This window comes from Hetaerina americana, unplaced genomic scaffold, assembly GCF_022747635.1.
Source record: "Hetaerina americana unplaced genomic scaffold, ioHetAmer1.1.p SCAF_11, whole genome shotgun sequence".
NCBI classification, from domain to species: domain Eukaryota; kingdom Metazoa; phylum Arthropoda; class Insecta; order Odonata; family Calopterygidae; genus Hetaerina; species Hetaerina americana.
Genome location: NW_027286181.1, coordinates 17,008,699 through 17,027,504, shown reverse-complemented (window position 1 = coordinate 17,027,504; position 18,806 = coordinate 17,008,699). Strand labels below are relative to the sequence as shown.

General features: G+C 38.9%; 1 non-coding gene across 1 annotated transcript; it reads right to left on the bottom strand.

The window, feature by feature from the left end:
* Nucleotides 1–1,376: 1,376 nt before the first annotated feature.
* Nucleotides 1,377–1,517, bottom strand: LOC139701169 (U4 spliceosomal RNA). The gene has a single exon (XR_011703923.1). It is a non-coding gene; the product is annotated as a U4 spliceosomal RNA (small nuclear RNA).
* Between the last annotated feature and the right edge of the window lie 17,289 nt (nt 1,518–18,806).

The following is an 18,806-nucleotide window of genomic DNA, read 5'->3' as shown; positions in this document are numbered from 1 at the left end:
TTTCAGTCAAGTTTACTAGTTATAATTATGTAGATAATCTGATAAAGCCATACTATTAATTAGAAATTGCAGCGTGATGCGAATTCCATAACCTCAGTGACCGATGGATAACCGAGCTGACCAATGGATAGCCGAGAACCGCAAACTTTCTATATTAATTATTGGGAGTGGATGGTGTGTACGAGTATATGGGGTAGTAGTATTTGTGCAGGATGACTGCAATGTATGTGGTCATTCGGCACAGGATAGAAAGGCTTTATATGAGAGAATATAGGAACTAGAAACAGTCACAACCAAATTTTCTCCTTTACCCGCGAAGCTTGAAAGCCTTAATCTTCAGTCCTGCACTCCACCAACCTCACTCTCCCACACAGAGTGGGATATTGTTTACTTTGCTCTACGGCAAAAGCAACTTGAAAACATTTACAACCATATTACTTTCTTAAGTCATGAAAAACAAGCAGACATGCCTCCCATTATTTGCCATTTGGCCCTCCACATCTTCTCCTTCCTTCGCCAATCACATTATGCGCGTACATACCTCCCATGAACAACACGTTAACTCTTCAAAATGTTTACTAACATACATTATGTTAAGTGAGGCAAACACAATTTCAATTTCTGCCGCATCGAAGTAGTGCATTCACCGAAGGGTTTGACGTACAACTCATACTCTACAAAAATACTGTCTTATAATATATAATTACGTTATATATACTGATAGCACTGACCTTTTATAAATCTTAAAATGCATTCTAATAAAAAAATAGACCACTAAATGTTTTTGTACTCATATTCACAAACTCTTAATCCTCTAGCACCATAGTACAGTGGGAAATGTAAATTTTAATCTAGAAATATGAACATCTACATAATACCCCGCAAGCCGCCGCAAGGGCGTGTGGTGGGGGGTGTTAGGTCACCAACCGTAAAAAGGAACAATACCACATGCAAAACAACAACGTGGAAAATTACACCCACAGCAGCGCACACACTCATGCGAAAATCCCTTCATCCAACACTCATGAAAACACATATACCGCAAACCAACAAAACACTGCACCCCAGGATGCAGAACGAAAGCCACCCTACAACACGCAAGCGATCGGTTCAGTATTAATGAGTGAGAAAAGGTATTTAAACAGTGTAAATGCATTGTTGTCGGTTGTAGAAGCAGTAAAGAATTGCAAATCCGATAATTCACAACAATTCGGCGCAGCATCGGCAAGTCTTCCAATAGTAGTCATAATCCTAACTTATCAGGAGCAATCTGCAAGGTAGACGAGATCTCAAGTTCACTCCTGGCCCCAGCTATCAAACGTGTCAACACCTTCGATAGCCTAGGATGACGTTTTACCATTAGAATGTATTATTGGCTTCCGTAGAAGCGTCCAAAAATTGCCATATCCGACGATGTTTCACGTCGAATCGGCGGGGTATTGGTATAAGTTTTCAACTAGCAATAATCGCACCTCAGTAGAACTTCATTGGTTACGATATCGCCACTGCGCAAAGTTAACTTCATGGGAGAGGCTCATTCGTGCAAATTTAATCATCAAAAAAGTGCAAAGCGAGTGGTAAAATAAAGATGCATGTTTTACATTCACTTTCCAAGATTCTAATGCTTCACAATCAATGTCTACGGCGGAATGCAGTTAAATCTTATGAACGGTTTTCTTCGAATTTTATTCTAATAAGTTGAATCATTGATCTCTTTCCCTTGGCTGACTTTTACGTTCTACCCCCCCCCCACCCACCCCCGCAACGAGCAAATTTTGTTGCCTAAAGTTCGTTGTTTGTGATGCCTTGTGAAGATAAGGGTAACTTTCGTTTCCATTTACAGTTAAAAATCAGTTAATTAATCGCTAACTAGTCCAAAACGAGCGTTAAAATGCACATAAAGATATCTACAGGATCAATAAATTATGCATATTAACGTGTACCAGCGAGATTTTTTAAAAAATGAAAAGTGGACCTGTCACTAAAACCCACGTTAAGAAAAGAAAGGAATTCAGGATATTTAAAATCTGGACCTTTGAGTTATAACTTTAAAGTGATTTGCCATATTCTCTTTTGCATCATTTGTTAATGGGGTGACCGGAGGTTGACTTAACACCGCTCACCACACGTCCTTGCTGGGGCTTGAAAATGTTATTGCGTTAAAGTTTACTGCAATCTTACTTACTATTTCCTCACTACCAACCTATCGTATTCCGTGTATTAGTTGCATTTTGAAAACTATTATGACCGAATTATTCAATGATTTTTTTAAAGGAAATATTTCATTTGAACTATAGTAACTTTAGCTATTGAAATTGTATACAACCAATCATTTAAAAAAGTAATTCTTTTAAAATTTTAGATAATTCACCTATCCCTCCAGACTACTCCCACATTCCACAATATTTCCATTAATTTTGACCACTCTACGGAGTCAAACACTTTCGCAAGAGCCACAACGTACAAAAAGACATGATTATATTCAATGCTCATTTCTGCTAATGTTTTCGTCACTCCAATGACATCACGCATTCCCCCAGGCTTTCTGAAACTAAAATTATCCACACCTTGGCAGTTGCTTTCGCTATTTTGTCACCTTTTATTGACGATCCTAAGAACTGCCACTGCAGCATGTGAAATTAAAGTTATTGTCCTTTTATTTATAAAGAAGTAATTGATCTATAAGACTTATGGAGATCAATTATGATCCCGTTCGGATAAAGAGTAAAGCAGCTGGGTGTGAAGACTGTAGGAACATACTATATTCACATGGGGAATAAAACTAAGACTCTTATGGAAGAACTGTCAAAAGAAAATCAAATGATAGATTAATTAAGTCATTCATTGAGTTCGATGATGTATGTTTCACTGATTTGGGGGAAAACATGCTGATGTTTTAACTTGAATGATCATATGAGGGAGAATACATCAGTTTTAGGAGGATTAATGATGGAACTGAAAGGTTGTGGAAAGCAATGTGCAAGTGATCCGTCGCAATGGCGTACTTGGGATCATGTGGTTAGAGAAAGATTACGGCCTAAAAGAATTCGTGCGTAGAGTGAGCATAAAGGACTTGTTGATAGGAGTCCAAACTTTTTCGTAAATACCACTTATCCTTGTTACAATTTCCTATTTAGATAAGAAATGCTATACTTTATATTAACGTAAATGTTTTATGTCACTACTGAAAATAGATCTTCCGCTTTCGGTTTGCCACATATTTCAGAAGCATTGCTAGACTATCGCTTCTGACGTTTAGGCCGAAAAATGGGTAAGCTCGTGGTTCATTTCCCGGTCGAGATGAATTTTCCATGAGGAACTCAGTGTAAAGACGAATATAAAACGTGTATGTGTATGTCCATTGGTAATGCGAACTGTTTAACCCTTTTTCCTGCACGGGTCTTTGAGAACCAGTTCAATTTCTCCTTCTTCCTCATTTGCCTAAGTTTCTTCGTAATAATTTCCTTCCCTGTAACTAATGCACATTTGTTGTTGTCCCAGGGCTTACCTCCTAGCCTCTTTTTCCCTATAATATTTAATGCACCTACTTTATATTTAGTACATATACCAATTCTCCTGGCAATGAAAATATTAACGAAACGCAAAGCTGCGTATGAAAGGAAACAATTATTTCACAAACACGTCGTTACCACAAGTAAGATGGCCCATCGGTAGGTAACATTCTCCACTCAGTATTTCAGTAGTCGATCATTATTTTACAAGTTCCCCGCAATAGTGATAGCTCCTCCGATAATTTCTTATGCACGTGATCAGAACATACATATAGACGAAGGGCTCTCAGAGGAAATTCTTCTTCGAAACCATGGATGATAATGGTCCAGCAGGTGTTTTATTTTTTTTCAATCGGTCATACAACCTAAGAGGAAAATGTGAAAAATTAATAGCTCTTTAAATTAGAACAACAACTAGACAGAGTCGATTAAAATGAAACGATTAAAAATATCAAGGCGATTAAATTTGACACTAAAGAAATTATTATGACCCCACACTATTTGCGTAGATCAGACCACAAAGATAAAATAAGGGAGATAGATTCCAGTAAAGATAGATAGAAATACTCTTTCTTTTCCCCAAACGATCAGGAATCATAATATTAAGAAACCGAAGTCATTTTAGAAATATTAAAAGCATTTAATTTATAAGTTGGAACAAAATTAAAGATTGAAAAGACATCAGGCATATTTGTAGGTGTATGTTAGTTGGTAGTTTGTGCGTGAGGGTTGTGCACGTGAGAGGGTTGTAAGGGTTTATGCATGAATGTATACCATGTTTTGTTTGTGGATTGTATAAATGCGTGGCTTTTGCATGCGGTTTTTTTCTTAATTACGGGTGGTGCCACACGCCCCCGCGGCGTCTTGCGGGGTATTCAGTAGACGTAGAAAATGAATCGATTCTTGCGGCGCGTGATCGAGTTAAGTGACGCTTGGTAACATTATAACTTCGTGGTCATGCATTCACTCGAGCAAATATGTAATTAGCTTGATACCAACCGATGTCAACAAGCTGTCTCCGTCGTCATCGTTGCACTTTTTGTTTATTTATCCCGGTGGATTTGCAGAAATTGTTTCGAAGAATCGATGGAGAGTGGAAAAATAAGGGAAGGACGCGAATCAACACACTTGTGATGACACGATCGGTAACAGTGGAGTAACGTCTCCACCTGCCAATCCTAAGGTCGTGGGTTTCATTCCCGCCTAGGTAGACTTTTCCTAGGGTTTGGAGGTTTGTATTTGTCTTTAATGTTATATTCTTGTTCAATAATCCGATAAAGGCCGTTAAATTAGGCTATTTTCAGATTATTTCTAAATAAAAAAGCTGCGACAAAAATAGTCGGGGAAAGCTCTTTTGAATTCGTCAACGCGGCGATACATTAAGAGTTAAAAAGCTAAACGTTTAGTAAGTTTTCTCTTTCGACCTTGACGCGATGATTTGTGGAAACAGAAGGAATCGCGGATTTTATAAATCAAAATTTGAAGAAAAGTGATAAAATATTCGTGATTCACCGCGTAGATAACGATGAAACAGCGGTTACGAAGACCAAGAATCGTTCCTATCGGTCAAAACTGACTTCTTTACTGCAATAGCATAAAAAATAAGTAGCAAGAGCATGTGGCAAAATAGTATATATTATTGAATTTATTATTTTTTCTATTCTCTCTGCCCTTAATCATATCTCCTTCTCTATTTCTTACTAACTAGCCAACTCAAGTGGTAATAGTCATTAAGGCTCCTAATTATTAGACAGACAGCTGAGGCAACTCGCGCCACATACATCGGTGCGTAATTTGGGGGCGGTATGATTTTCAGGGAATGAGAAATCCGGCTTCTTCATTGGCGTACTCTAATGGCTAAAGGTGTGGAGAGGTGAAATAATTTAACGTCCCATCCGACGAACGGTGTGACCCACTTATTGTGCTCTCCACATGGCACCGAAGTAAAGGGTCGGGATAATACTTCTGATGGACCCTTCAACCGCCAGGGTTTGAATTCTGGGTTTGAAGTCAGTATGCACTGAATGGTTGCGGCCTTAACTTTGTAGAATTCCATTTTCAACTTAGGAAAAATAATATAAAATTAATATTATTATTAATAGTAGAAAGCAAAGATAATAATATTTTTCCTTAGTTGAAGTCAGTACCCTAGCCACCGTACTGATCCCAATATACCACCAGCTGTCAAATGACACCAGGAATTGTACTTAGCATTCCCTGGTCGCTATAGTATGCGCTGACGTACCTTCCATTGTTATTCCCTTGTCCAGCCCGCGCCGACGCCGGAGAGCGAGATAAGGCAAGGCAGGTGTTCGGGGGTGACTCGCACGGAAATGCGTTTGTCCGAGCGCAGTCGTGGCCTGGGGGCTCTCTGTGGATCCTGGCGCGAGGGGGCGACGTCATGCTCCGACGGGCACTCGATCGCGTGACCCCTCTACTTCGGCGACAGATACGCGATCATTCCGCGTCGGACTTACGGCTCGACGGTTGCATTTGAAAGTCGACCGTTCCGACCTCCGTGGCGTGGCCATCGCTCTCCCCTTCCCCCTCCGCCCGGGAGTCAAATGCGTGTCGCTACGATTCATGGAGGAAGATCGATCCTGATCATTTTACTCGAGTAGATTTCAGGCTATTCACTTTTATCCAATTATCTCTCAGCAACTAAGTACTATCGCACTTCTAACCCCTACAGGAAGGGCATGATTTAAGGGAGGATCTTGGGTAAGTGGAGTAGGGGAATGAAGAGGATTTCTGGACAGCATGAAGGTAGGCAGAAGTTACGAAGAAATAAATAATGTAGGGCAAACAAAACATTGTTCACGTTTTACTTAGAAAAAGGACTTCTGCCCAAAATCTACCTTGTTTTGTGAAATACATTGAATGAACATGATCATTAGATTGTACTAGATCCATTGACACTGTAATAAGGTGGGCCAGTTATTTTGCATTACCCTTAGAGTAATGCAAAACTCTTGGTACTTCAGAAATTTCTCTGCGCAAGAGCAAAACATTTTTCCACAAGCAACAAATTTTATTTCTCAGATCGCCACTCGATATTTTTCACATCGTATTGTCCAGGACGTCAGCTCTCATTCTCTCTTTTCCCAATTTATCTAGCTTTCTCCCCTTTTTGTCACAACATTCAGCATACACGTGTATGATATCTCCTTCATCAACTTTTTTATCTATTCTCTGAATATCTTCACTGATATTCCTCAATTTATCTTATCTGTCCTCCATATATTCGTTTTTCATGCTGTTATTTTATATTTGTCTTTTCTATTCTCACATTCAAAAGTCTCCAAATTCATAGGCTCGCCCTCTTCTAAAGGATCAACGTTTGAGACCACACAACCTATCGCTTCACAATGAAGTCTTGCCTAATGTATACTTCGCGCTTCTGCTTGAGTCATTCATCTATTACCACCTTCTTAAAGAATGTAGTGTTTTGGACCTAAATGGTCAAAGTAGTAGGGACGTGAGTAGAAGAAAAGCGCTAGGCAATTCTTTTCCGTAAAAAGAGGCTTTCACAAGGAGGGGGTTAATGACAGGGACTTTGAATAAGGAAGTCAAGAAAAAACTCGTAAAAACTTGGATACGAAGCGCAGTTACGTATATGCGGCGCGGAAACGTGGTCACTGAAACAGGATGATAGAAGTAGATCGAAGGCTTTTGAAGTGTGGGTGTGGAGAAGGATGGAAAAGGTAAAATGGACGGAAAGAAAAATAAATGAGGAAGTGCTAGGTATGGTTGGCGAGGAGAGGGGTTTGTTGAGAGAAATAATAAGGAGGCAGGAAAAATTTATGCCAGGCATATCTGTTGACAATTGAATGTTTAAGGCTGTAACAGAGGGGAGAATGTTAGGCAAAAGAGGGAAGGGCAGGAACAGGATAGAAATGTTGAATGGGATGAAGGCAGGGAGGAAGTACACAGAGATGAAGAGGGACTTAATGTAGAGTAGGTTGCTGGAATGTGTTTCTTTTAGGAGTCACAAAATTTAGAAATCGGTAGTTGTGTCCATCTAAAACTTATCTTAACCGGCTGATTACTCTATACTATATATAACTGCGAACGGTTCTCGGTTAGTAGTATTATGCAACGCTAATTCATGTTGCGATTGACCAAGAGGAGCGCCCGCCTTCATCCAATGCAGAATTGGATTCATGACGTAAAATCGGAATTGAACCAATAAGTCATTAATTCGATTCATTTTGTTTTTGAAGTAAGAACATGACGAGTCAAGATCGCTGACTTTCTATAATTTGATAACGTATTAAAGGAATTGATTTTAATATGGATCAGAGAAAAATCTCTCTTCTTGGTGCCGGTGATTAGAAATGGAATATTTCATTATATGCCGCAAAGATTAGAAAATGAGTAAGACAAGGATGTCCACATTTATTTAACTTATATGTTGAAGAAGCTATAGAGACAATGAAGGGGAAAATAAATGGAATGAAGATAAATGGAAGAAAGATACACTGCATTAGGTTTGCAGATGATATTGTGACCCTGGCAGAATCAGCAAAATATATTAATAGAATGCTCAAAACCCTGTATTCAATTGTTTCAGGCTCAACTTTGTGGAAGTTTATGTTCATTAAATGAAGAACACAATGTATTTTTCCACTGTTCTTAATTTTCGTACGACTAGTTTCAACGCTTAGCCGTAATTATCAGGTACAAATTAGCCAAGTTGCGGTCCATTTATAAATGATGCATACAATGCATGTGGGGAAGGGAGGGTAAGAGAGGGGGGAAGGAGGGGAATCGGTGGGGTTGTGATCGGCGTAGACGGGAAGGAGGAGAGAGGTGTTAAGCGTCAGGAAAGGTGATTACGATGAAACGTTGTAGCGTTGAAATGATAAGCCTTGCAACTAGTAGTACGAAAATGAGAAACAGTGGAAAAATAAATTGGGTTCTTCATTTAATGCTCAAAACCCTGTCTACAACTTCTAAGAAATGAAAACTTAAAATGAATGTGAAGAAAACCAAAGTTATGATAGTTTCCAGAAACAGGGCAGACCCCCCTGTAAACTTAACGTTAGGGGAATCAATGATTAGCCAAGAAGAATAGTTTTCCTACCTTGGGAGTGTAATAACAAGGGAAAACAGATACACTTCAGCTGTGAAAAGAAGAATAATCTCGGCAAAGAAGGCATATGAAAATGAAAAATCAATTAGGAAACAAACACATGAAAATGAAAAGTAGAAGGGGATCGAGATGGTGCGGGGGCTAACGTACTGGCTTCCCACCCTGAGGGCGCGGGTTCAAATCCCGGCGGTGTTGAATATTTTTCAGAGGTATCTCGATCCCTACTTGAGGTGCTTTGTGGAGGGCACTTTGAGTGAGTACGGCGTCCGTCGGATGGGACGTTAAGCTGCGGACCCCTTGGCGCCTTTCGTAAAGAGTAGGCTAATGCCGACGCCGGGTTTCTCTCCACCCTTCATCCTTTCCTGCCCATCCCCTATGGCGCAAATGACCTTAGCTGTCGGTCGCCTCCCCTAAAAACTACTACTACTATGAAAAGTAGAAAATCATTTGCAAAAACGTTAATCTAGAGTACATTATCATATGGATATGAAACTTGGACATTGGGAAAGAGGGAAAAGGCTCGGTTGGAAGCAATGGAAATGTGGATTTGTAGAAGAATAGCAATGACAATTTGGACGGACAAGAAAAGGAGCATAGAAGTATTGAGAGAAAATATAAAGGAAATAAATTACAGTAAGTAACCCTGTAAGTAAAATAGACGGATAAAAGGGAAATTAAATTTATTGGACATTTCCTCAGACATAACTGCCTAGAAAATATAATGGAGGAGAAAATCATAGAAAATAAGGATGAGGAAGGCCAAGAAAGAAATGTAAAGATGATATAAAAAGTACTATTGGAGTAACAACCTACAATGAACTGAAAAGAGCAGCATTGGAGAGGGAACAATGGCTGCAACGACAAGGCTCCGCCTTTAGAACATGATGATGATGTCGCAAAAGTTATCTCAAACAGGAAATGTTGTCAATGGAGTAATATCCGACTTTTAAAGCTTCTCAAAATACAACCTTACAAGGACGAAAAAATGTACTACGAATGGAACAGATACACACGGAAACGGTTATGATGCTTTTATGAATAAATTGATATGCACCCAAGTTTAAAGTTTTAAATGAATAGATGACTAATTGACCAAATATGACCGTTGTTGCAGTTGCCTTCTGGATTCTCTGCTTCGTTTGTTTCAGGGTCTTCTATAATGGCTTTTAGGGTTCCGCGAATTTAAAGGGCTTAAAAACATGAGGTGAATACGTAAAGAAAAATAGGATGCTAGATTATGTTTGGAAAAAAATGCACCTCTAGAATTTAGTCTACGACAAATTTCATTTTCACTGTGGTATATAGCCATGTTTTTTCATTCACAGTAGTTCTACAATGAGCTGTCCTTGATCAAAGTATTTTGATCGTGCTTAACCCATCGCGATGGGCAAAAATAACAAAAAATATACTTTTAAAAGTATTTATCCTAGCACAAAGCCTATGACCGATTATAAATGAATTTTAGATATGTAAACAAGAGAGAGAAACTACTTTTAACTGCTATCTATATAATTTGGTATCCAAATATTCATTAACTTATAATTTAAAATTGGTACTTCCACGTTTATGAGGACGTTGGTATTTCTGATTATGGGATCAGAGTTTGGCAATCACTCCTCGGAAGGGTCATGGTATCAAATCATCGGGGAAGTTTTTCAGGAAACTGCGGTTGTAACGTGTATGTTTTATTCGTTACCGTGAGTTAACGATTTCGAAATAGTCAAAAAGAAGATTTGCACAACTTGTACATATTTAATTTCTGAGACAGGTGTCAGTGCTCAAAATGATATTAGACGCAATATAATTGTAATAATTAGAATATTGGGGTGAAAAGGATTCATTTATCAAAAACAGTACCGAATCACTTTTTAATATCATTGTAATGTATCAAATATTCGATATTAAGGCTCATTGGATAGCAATAATAAGACATTGACATTGAAACACCAAAAGTCATTTTGTGTGCAGTGACTATCAAGTATGTTACATCGAGGAGTAGCTCTTTTAAGTGACATACCATTCGTGACAGAGGATTTTAGGGATACGCAAATTATGTCAATCGGTCGGCTCAACAACTAGGGCCCTTAAGAAGGCAGTCGTTATCTGTGAAACGGCAAACATTTAAAGATTTATTAAAGTAATTTTTATATGTTCGCTGAATTCCTGGATATTTCCCTGAATTTCATGGGATATTTGAGAGCGATCAATTCAGAGAAATTGCGGTATTACAGGTTTAGAGTATTGACAACGCATAAAAATTGACGATTACACGTATTCCAAAATTTTCGGAGGCGAGACCACCCTCATCTGCGGGAAGAAGGATCTGACGTCAGTTCCTTCTTTCCACCGAAAATTTCGGAATACATGTAATTGTCCTTATTTATCAGTTTTCTGTGTGTGTTAGTGTGTATACCTGTATATATGTATATGTATGCTTTTCGCTGATACATATTAAATTGTACATTTCTTCGGTAAATAGGGCAATGCAACCTCGGGTCATATAAACAGTATGCCTGCATATCGTTCAAAGCATGTTGGTATAGATTGGGATGATTTCAACTTTCAGCCAAAGATACAGACACGCAGGGATAGACTAATGCTATATTCTCTCTGAGCTCACTCACTCTAGGGGCACACAATGGCACCCCAACAGAAATGTCGGTGCCGGTTCCGACTCACCACGGATCAATCAATCACATCAATTGATTCTTCGGAAGACGAACCGGAAACGCGGGAGCCTAGTTTCTATAATTTCTGAATGCTTCCGGTGGAATCATTAGGGACATCAATAATTTAACATATGTTTCACTGACTTCACGGGGCTCGTGATTCGTGGTGAATCTCATTTTTAGCAGCGAAATTAATCGACTTAATCACTAAAATGCCCGGCCCGGCTTTATGTTATTGCCCCGTTAAATCCAATTTTTATTGAATGTGCACGTTAGCTTAGCTTGAAAATGATCGAAAATCCAATTTTATAGCCAAATAAGATCGCTCATTAGTGAAAGTGAGAATTGTAACCGTAGTAACGTCATCTGTCCGTTGTGGTGTAGTTTAACGGTCGGTTTTGAGCTAGCGGTCATGAAACTTGAGTTTGGCCTTAGGCCAGGTTTTGTAATGTATTGTTGAACCGAGGGTAAACTTTAACCTCCGGTTAAGGATCACAAAGTTCACATTTATTACAATGATTTTAAGTGCATTTGAAAGATATTTTTACCTGGCTTTATGGATAAGTTATGAATATTTTTTTAAAATTTTGCGTTATCTTCAAATTATTTCAGAATTCATTTAAGTCGGACAACTACCGTTTAGATAGATAAATAGATGGAGGTCTTCATTTGGGTGAAATTGAGACCTAGTGGTCGCTTCTTCCATTTAACCCATCGTAGTATGCATATTATTTTAGACATTAAACTTATAGTTACATTCATATGTACACATAAATTCATACAGGCAGGCATAAATTCATTTAGCACAGATTTGCACATCGAAAAGAAAAAAGTATGAATATGTATGTATATATATACAGGGTCGCACCCAAAAGTGGTAGGACTGATTTTTTTAAAAGAATTTTATTGACGATATACTTACATCGACTTAATAATCTTCACATCGACTTAATAATCTTCAAAATATGCTCCTTGAGCTGCTACACACTTAGTATAACGTTGCTCCCATTCCCCGTACGCCCGCTGGAAATTTTCTTTGGGGATGCCGTGGATGACCCTCGTCGAAGCCTCTTGAACGGCCTTTATCGAGTCAAAACGTCGTCCCTTGAGCTGTCTTTTCATCAGGGGGAAGAAGAAGAAGTCCGGCGGTGCCAGATCGGGAGAATAGGGCGGGTGCGGCAACGTGGCAACGCCGTATTTGGCCAGGAGCTGTCTGACGACGAGCGCGCCATGGCAGAATTTTCGGCACCATCTTGGCGCACACCTTGAGCATGGCCAAATCCTGTGAAATAATGCGTTGGACGTTGGATGCAGACAGGCCCAACTGGTCTGCAATTTCTCCACTGGTTAAGCGTCGGTCTGTGTTCAGCAGTGTCCTCACTCTGTCCACATTCGTGTCGGTTCTTGCCGTCGACGGCCGTCCGGAGCGATGGTCGTCTTCAACGAGCTCCCTACCCTCTTTAAACAACTTGTGCCACTCAAATACTGTGGAACGGCTTAAGGCAGTGTCCCCATAAGCCTGCTTGATCATATCGAGGGTCTCAGTTGCCGTCTTCCCGAGTTTCGCACAAAACTTCACGGAATAACGTTGCTGTAAATTCAGATTCATTTTGTTTTTCGACGCGGACAAAAAACTTGCTTCACTAAAAACGGTGTCCTCACTCAACGACAGCCCGCAGGCGACTGAGGTTGGTGTCGGTCTGTTGCTAGGAGCCCCCTCCACCTTACCCTGCCAGGCAGACCCCCCTCCACCGCACCGTTCGCGCCAGAGAAAATCAGTCCTACCACTTTTGGGTGCGACCCTGTATATACGTATGTATGCGTATGTGTGTGTGCATAAATAAATAAATAAATAAATAAATAAATATATATATATATATATATATATATATATATATATATATATATATATATATATATATATATATAACAACCACATACGCATACACATACCGTTTATAGAGAGAGAAAGAGGGGGGGAAGTTAGCTTTGAGAACCATTTTATCTTATTTGTGTTCACGCACGCGTCTTATTCCTTTTCTAATCATGCCTCATTTTTATTTTTACAAAGTTCACTTTTTAAGACTAAGAATGTGGCCCTATGAAGACAATGTATACGCTAAGATAGGAGTTTTTGACATATTTGGATGCTTTCTTATGTTATCATAGTTTCGCTGAGAGTAATGGGACCCTCTCCCTAGCCCTCATTTACACTAATCAATAGGTATTCAACCGATTGTACTTGTAGTGCAATAAGCTATCTAGAGGGTGGTCTGAAAAGTTTCCGACCTAACAAAGATACAAGAATTTTTTTCTGAAATTTTCTGAGGTCGAAAAATTTTCAGACCGTCCTCGTATAACCTACGGGATGCTCCATATTTGGACAGTATTCATATTTTACTTCAAACGCTTTTTTATCAATTCATTATTTCTCATTATTATGTATTTATGATGTATTTTGTCCCAAATTTTCCATCCCCACTCTCTGATATTAATTCGCATGTTCATACTGTACACCCATGGAGTAGTTTTGGATTTGAATCAATAACATCAGATGTACTCTGATGGCTATCCACCTTTCTCCCGTTCAATCCCAAAAATAACTCCATAAGTTATTATCCTATCGTCTTTCGTGTTCAATATGCACGATGATTTGGTCGTTTTTCGTGTTGACGTCATGCATCCTCTAACCCCATCCTCTTCTATCTTTTGCGGACCCCTGCTTCCTTGAGGATGTGACGTAAATATATTATACATCGGGGCAGTTCCATGGAATTTTTTTGAATATGCTTTTCGGTCTATTAAACTTTCGACATTCTATGGACTCAATGGACATTCCATGGTCTATGAAAATTCTCGATATTTTATGGACTTTGCGAAACAAACTTGTTCTTCATGTCCTCCCGCTCTGATTTCTTTTGATTTTATTGGAGGATCTTAATAATGGGGTTAGGATGTTTAATTTTCCCCCTCCCATATTAATGGTTCCTGCATTACTCGTAATTTTTATGATTATTAACATTCCCAACACTCAAGTAGCTGGATCAAATCTTACCGTGAAAATGGATCATGCTTCTTTAATCAAAAGCTAAAAATTAGAATAAATAATTGCAATTATTTATTTAACAAATAGCAGTGCTGTTATCAAGGGGGAGGCATGATTAGGCTACAGAAATTTTCTGCCACAAAAATATTAGTCTCAGTTTAGACATAGGTAATTTCATCCTTAAATATTTTTGGTAAATTTTCGTGTGTATTCAGGAAAATACCAACTAACATTAAAATCCTATTTTGTACACATTTATCGATATTGCTTTGAACGTTTCCCACTCCCATTTTTAGTAAAATGTTAGCGTAATAAACGATTTGTTATTCAACTCGCTTCAAGGTGGAGGGGATGTGTATAGATTTAGATGTGAAAGAACGTATGCAGATAAGAGTTGAACATTTTGAAGTGAGGTTTTGGACAAAATAACTTCCTGAGGTTCACATCAGTTGACAGCTAAGAGTCAACTCAAATTTCTCCCGACATTATTTCCTGACTGAATCACCAAGTAAGAGGCTAAATGCTATTTTAAGTGCAAATATAAGAGTAATGTCTCAAAGCCGCTTTGATTATCCTTCATGTAGGACTAATGCGTATTTACAATGATCGACCCTTATTCTCGTTAAATGATAAACCTGGTACTTTTACAATGATTTGGAGAAAACATCGGCAAAAATTCTTTTATCATTTGGCTTGACTTTATGGAATAGTGAAGAGTGATATACAGTAATACATTTTTCCATTTTTTTTTATTTCACCACCCTGCAAGGCACCACTAGGGTGCGTGGTAGGAGTGAATACACACCAGACAAATTTTGATCCGAATAGGACCCTACCGCGGTCCGACAATGTTATTCTCATCCCTAATCGTTCGTGGAAAAAATGGATCTTTAATCTATCTGTTCTACACTTAATTTCTCTAATTATATTTGCATGATCTCTCTAACCGTAGTAAGATGGGGGAAATGATACATTTTCAACATCGCTGCAAAAGAGACTTCTTCCAATTTATGCAACAGATTTAATCTGTAATTTAACCTTCGCCTCGTGAGTGATTCCCAGCCTAGCTGCTCTAATATTTTGGGTACGCTACTAAGTTTATCATAACAACGTTTTACAAATCTAATTCCTCTACGCTGCACGCGATCCGATTCGGCACTTAATATAGCTTCGTGAGAATCCCATATACGTACTTGCAGCATATTCTAAATGAGGCCTAACCAGCGAAAGATAAAATTTCTCTTTGGCCTTTTCATCACCTTTGTAAGAGTGTAGAAGGGATAATGTTGAGTTTGCGAGGCAAAGGGAGGAAAAGGATAAGCATGTTAGACAGAATCATAAAGCATATGGAATTGAAGAATGGTTTATTGTAGTGCAGGAAGTTGCTAATTTTTAGCAGTTAACTTAACTAGAATTGTGTCGATTGAAATAAATACTTGTATCATTTAAAAACCTACCATGCTTGAGGTTCTTGTCTTAACAATAGCACTAGTAATTTCGCAGTTGTCACACTCGATATCATTAAAATATGCGATCATCTCTGCTACATCTACATCGTACACACCGAGTTGCCTCGATGGCGTGTGGCAGGGGGTGTTGAAATATCATGCATGAATTAGTTGTGGATGTGAAGTGTCCCAAAAAGGGATGAATAGATTTTGAGATTCTTTTAAACGTGCCAAGGGCCTTTGTTAGCTTTGCTCTTGTGGTAATCGCGACTGTTGGGAGGAGATACCATTATTTCAAGCTATTTTTGTTGGGGTTGGCTAAATGCTGTGATTTTGGGGTACCAGAGGTGTGTCCTTGTCATAAACAAGAAAAATACGGAGAGGAATAAGTCGGTCATGAAATAAAGTGCGTTGGATGCGCCTGTAATATAAAGGAGTATGGACGAAATGTACTCCGCCGGTTTGGTCATGTTGAGACAGCGGATAAGTCGATTCAATAAATGTATAAATATATACGAGAGAAGGGTAGATGGATTGAAATGTAGAGAGAAAAGAAATTAATTATATATAAAGAAAATTGAAAAGAGAACGTCATGGCTAAAATTGATATGACATGGACGAAAGAATTACGCAAGGAAATAGAAACACAGCAAATGAGAGTATAACTTGAAATCAGACTTTTTTGAATACGCATATCGCGAAAGAGAACCACGAATTCTATGTATTTTTTGTACGTATATAACGTCACAAGATGTAATTCTGTGGGAAAAACTTAGGGAGTTCAGACGTGAAGATCCTAGTAAAACCTATTAAAAACCATCGTTGGAAAACACCCACAATGAAGGGGGGTGTAAAGAACCTGTGAAAACTCTGGAAGGTAGTACAAAATAAGTAAAGCGCAAAATTGCATGTATAACAGTGTGCAGTACAGTACAATACATTAAATACATTGTATATACAGACATAAGATATCATATGTTTGCAGGCAAGGTGAAGTACATGGTCAGAAATGGTGCAGGTTAAGAGGGATTGAGATGATCTATGGAGTAGATTAAAGAGAAGTGTTTACGTACCGTAGAACCATTTAAGTGTATCTTTTTTTGAATAAAATGAGGGACTAGTAATTTTTAATATCCTCAGGTAAAGTGTTCCAGGGTGTACAGGCTGTTACATAAAAAGATTTGCTGTAAGTTACTGTGTCGTGTGGAGGTACCAAGTAGAGATTTAACCCCATAGTTTTGGAACTGTGCCAAATGTTAATGAGTACTAGTTTATCTGATAAGCACTGAGGTAGATAATTATTTCTGTTATGAAGGATAAGTGAGAGTGCATGCAGATTTCACCTATCCTCAAGTTTTAGCTATTTAAGTTGACAATGACTTTCAGATACATGATCTCGATTCTTGAGATCGCAGTTAAATCGTACCCAGAAAGTTAGTTCGTGAGACAGGTCTTGGTAAACTGTGTCGAAGTGGGGAAGATTAGATGCTGTTTTATGAAGGGGTATTACAAAGTCTAGAATTTTAAGTAAGTTCAGTAAAGTTGAGTTGTGAAAGGTATACCTTTTGGCTGCAGATTCGTAACAATAAAAGAATTAGATCTTGTGCAGCGAGGTTTGTTCAAAGGAGTGACCATGAATAAAGCAGGGAGACTAAAGTTTTTGGAGGGTGTAGGGTGGGATAGAGTCCAAAATCGAAATTTAATTTGTAGGCTGAATCTCATATGTACGTAAATTTGAGACATCAGTTTTCTGAAGGCTTGCCGCAGGGTTTGAAAAATTTTAATTTTTTTTGGAAAACAAGAGAATGCAGGGAGATGGATTAGAAAACGGACAATTGAAATATGTCATTTTTTCCGAGAGCAATAAGGGAAGAAGTAGCTTTGACTTATATCAACTGGAAAATAAATAGCTACCTGTTTATACAGAGTGCGTTCCAAAAGTAATGCTTTTAATTTTTCAAGTAAATTATTAAACAAATTTGCGCAACACTTAAAATTCTTCAAAGTACTGTCCTTGGGCCTCTGCACATTTTTTCCAGCGACTCGGCCATGACCGGCACGCGCCGTGGAAGGCGTCTTCGGGAACATCTCACAAGGTCTTCGTCACGGCTGATTGAATCTCTTCTATGGACGAAAAACTGGTTTCTGGGGCTGCCTTAATCCGAAAGAACCAAAAGAAGTCTGCTGGGGCGACGCCAGGACTGTAGGGGGGGTATGGAGGCGTTGGCACGTGGTGTTTGGTCAGGAACTCGCGGACTCGCAGAGCGTTGTTGTGATGGAGTTGCCAGGTAGCGGAAATGCCTTTTCCTCGTCCTGATGACCCTTTTTCGGAGTCTTTCCAGTACATCTACGTAGTAAGCAGCGTTTACTGTCTGTCCTTGAGGAACAAACTCCTTATGGACCACTCCTTTACTGTCGAAAAACACAATGACCATTGTTTTTAATTTTGATTTGCTCATTCTTGCCTTTTTGGGCTTGCGGGACTGCTCAGTGTGCCATTCAGAGCTTTGGCGTTTTGTTTCTGCGTCGTATTAAAAAACCCAGGTTTCATCACCAGTGATGACGTTGTCCAAATAATCAGGTTCATTTTCAATACGTAGCAATGGTTCACTAGAAATTTCCGCTCGGTTGGTATTTCGTGACACGGGCGACGCGCAGAGGTTTACAATAACTGACGTCCTGCCGCTTCTACAGCTTAGGGAGCACTGAGACCGGTTCAGCGGCGAAGGTTAGCGTCCCCCCACCTACTCCAAGTGGTCCGATTCAACTCCAACCAATAGGAGCTGCACGGAGAATTCAATTGCATTACTTTTAGAACGCACCCTGTATGTTTCCTTTTTGTTTTATTTTTTATTTTTGTGTAGCTATGACCTTTTGGGAGGTTGCCGATGTTTTTATTTAATTTCCTTTTGCCCATCTCATTTTGGCATCTTTTTTATTTTTTCCGATTATACCAGAAATAACTTAGGGATAGTAATTTTGCTTCTTCCTTTGCATGATATCTCTACTGATGGTGATGGTCTCCTCCCGACGAAT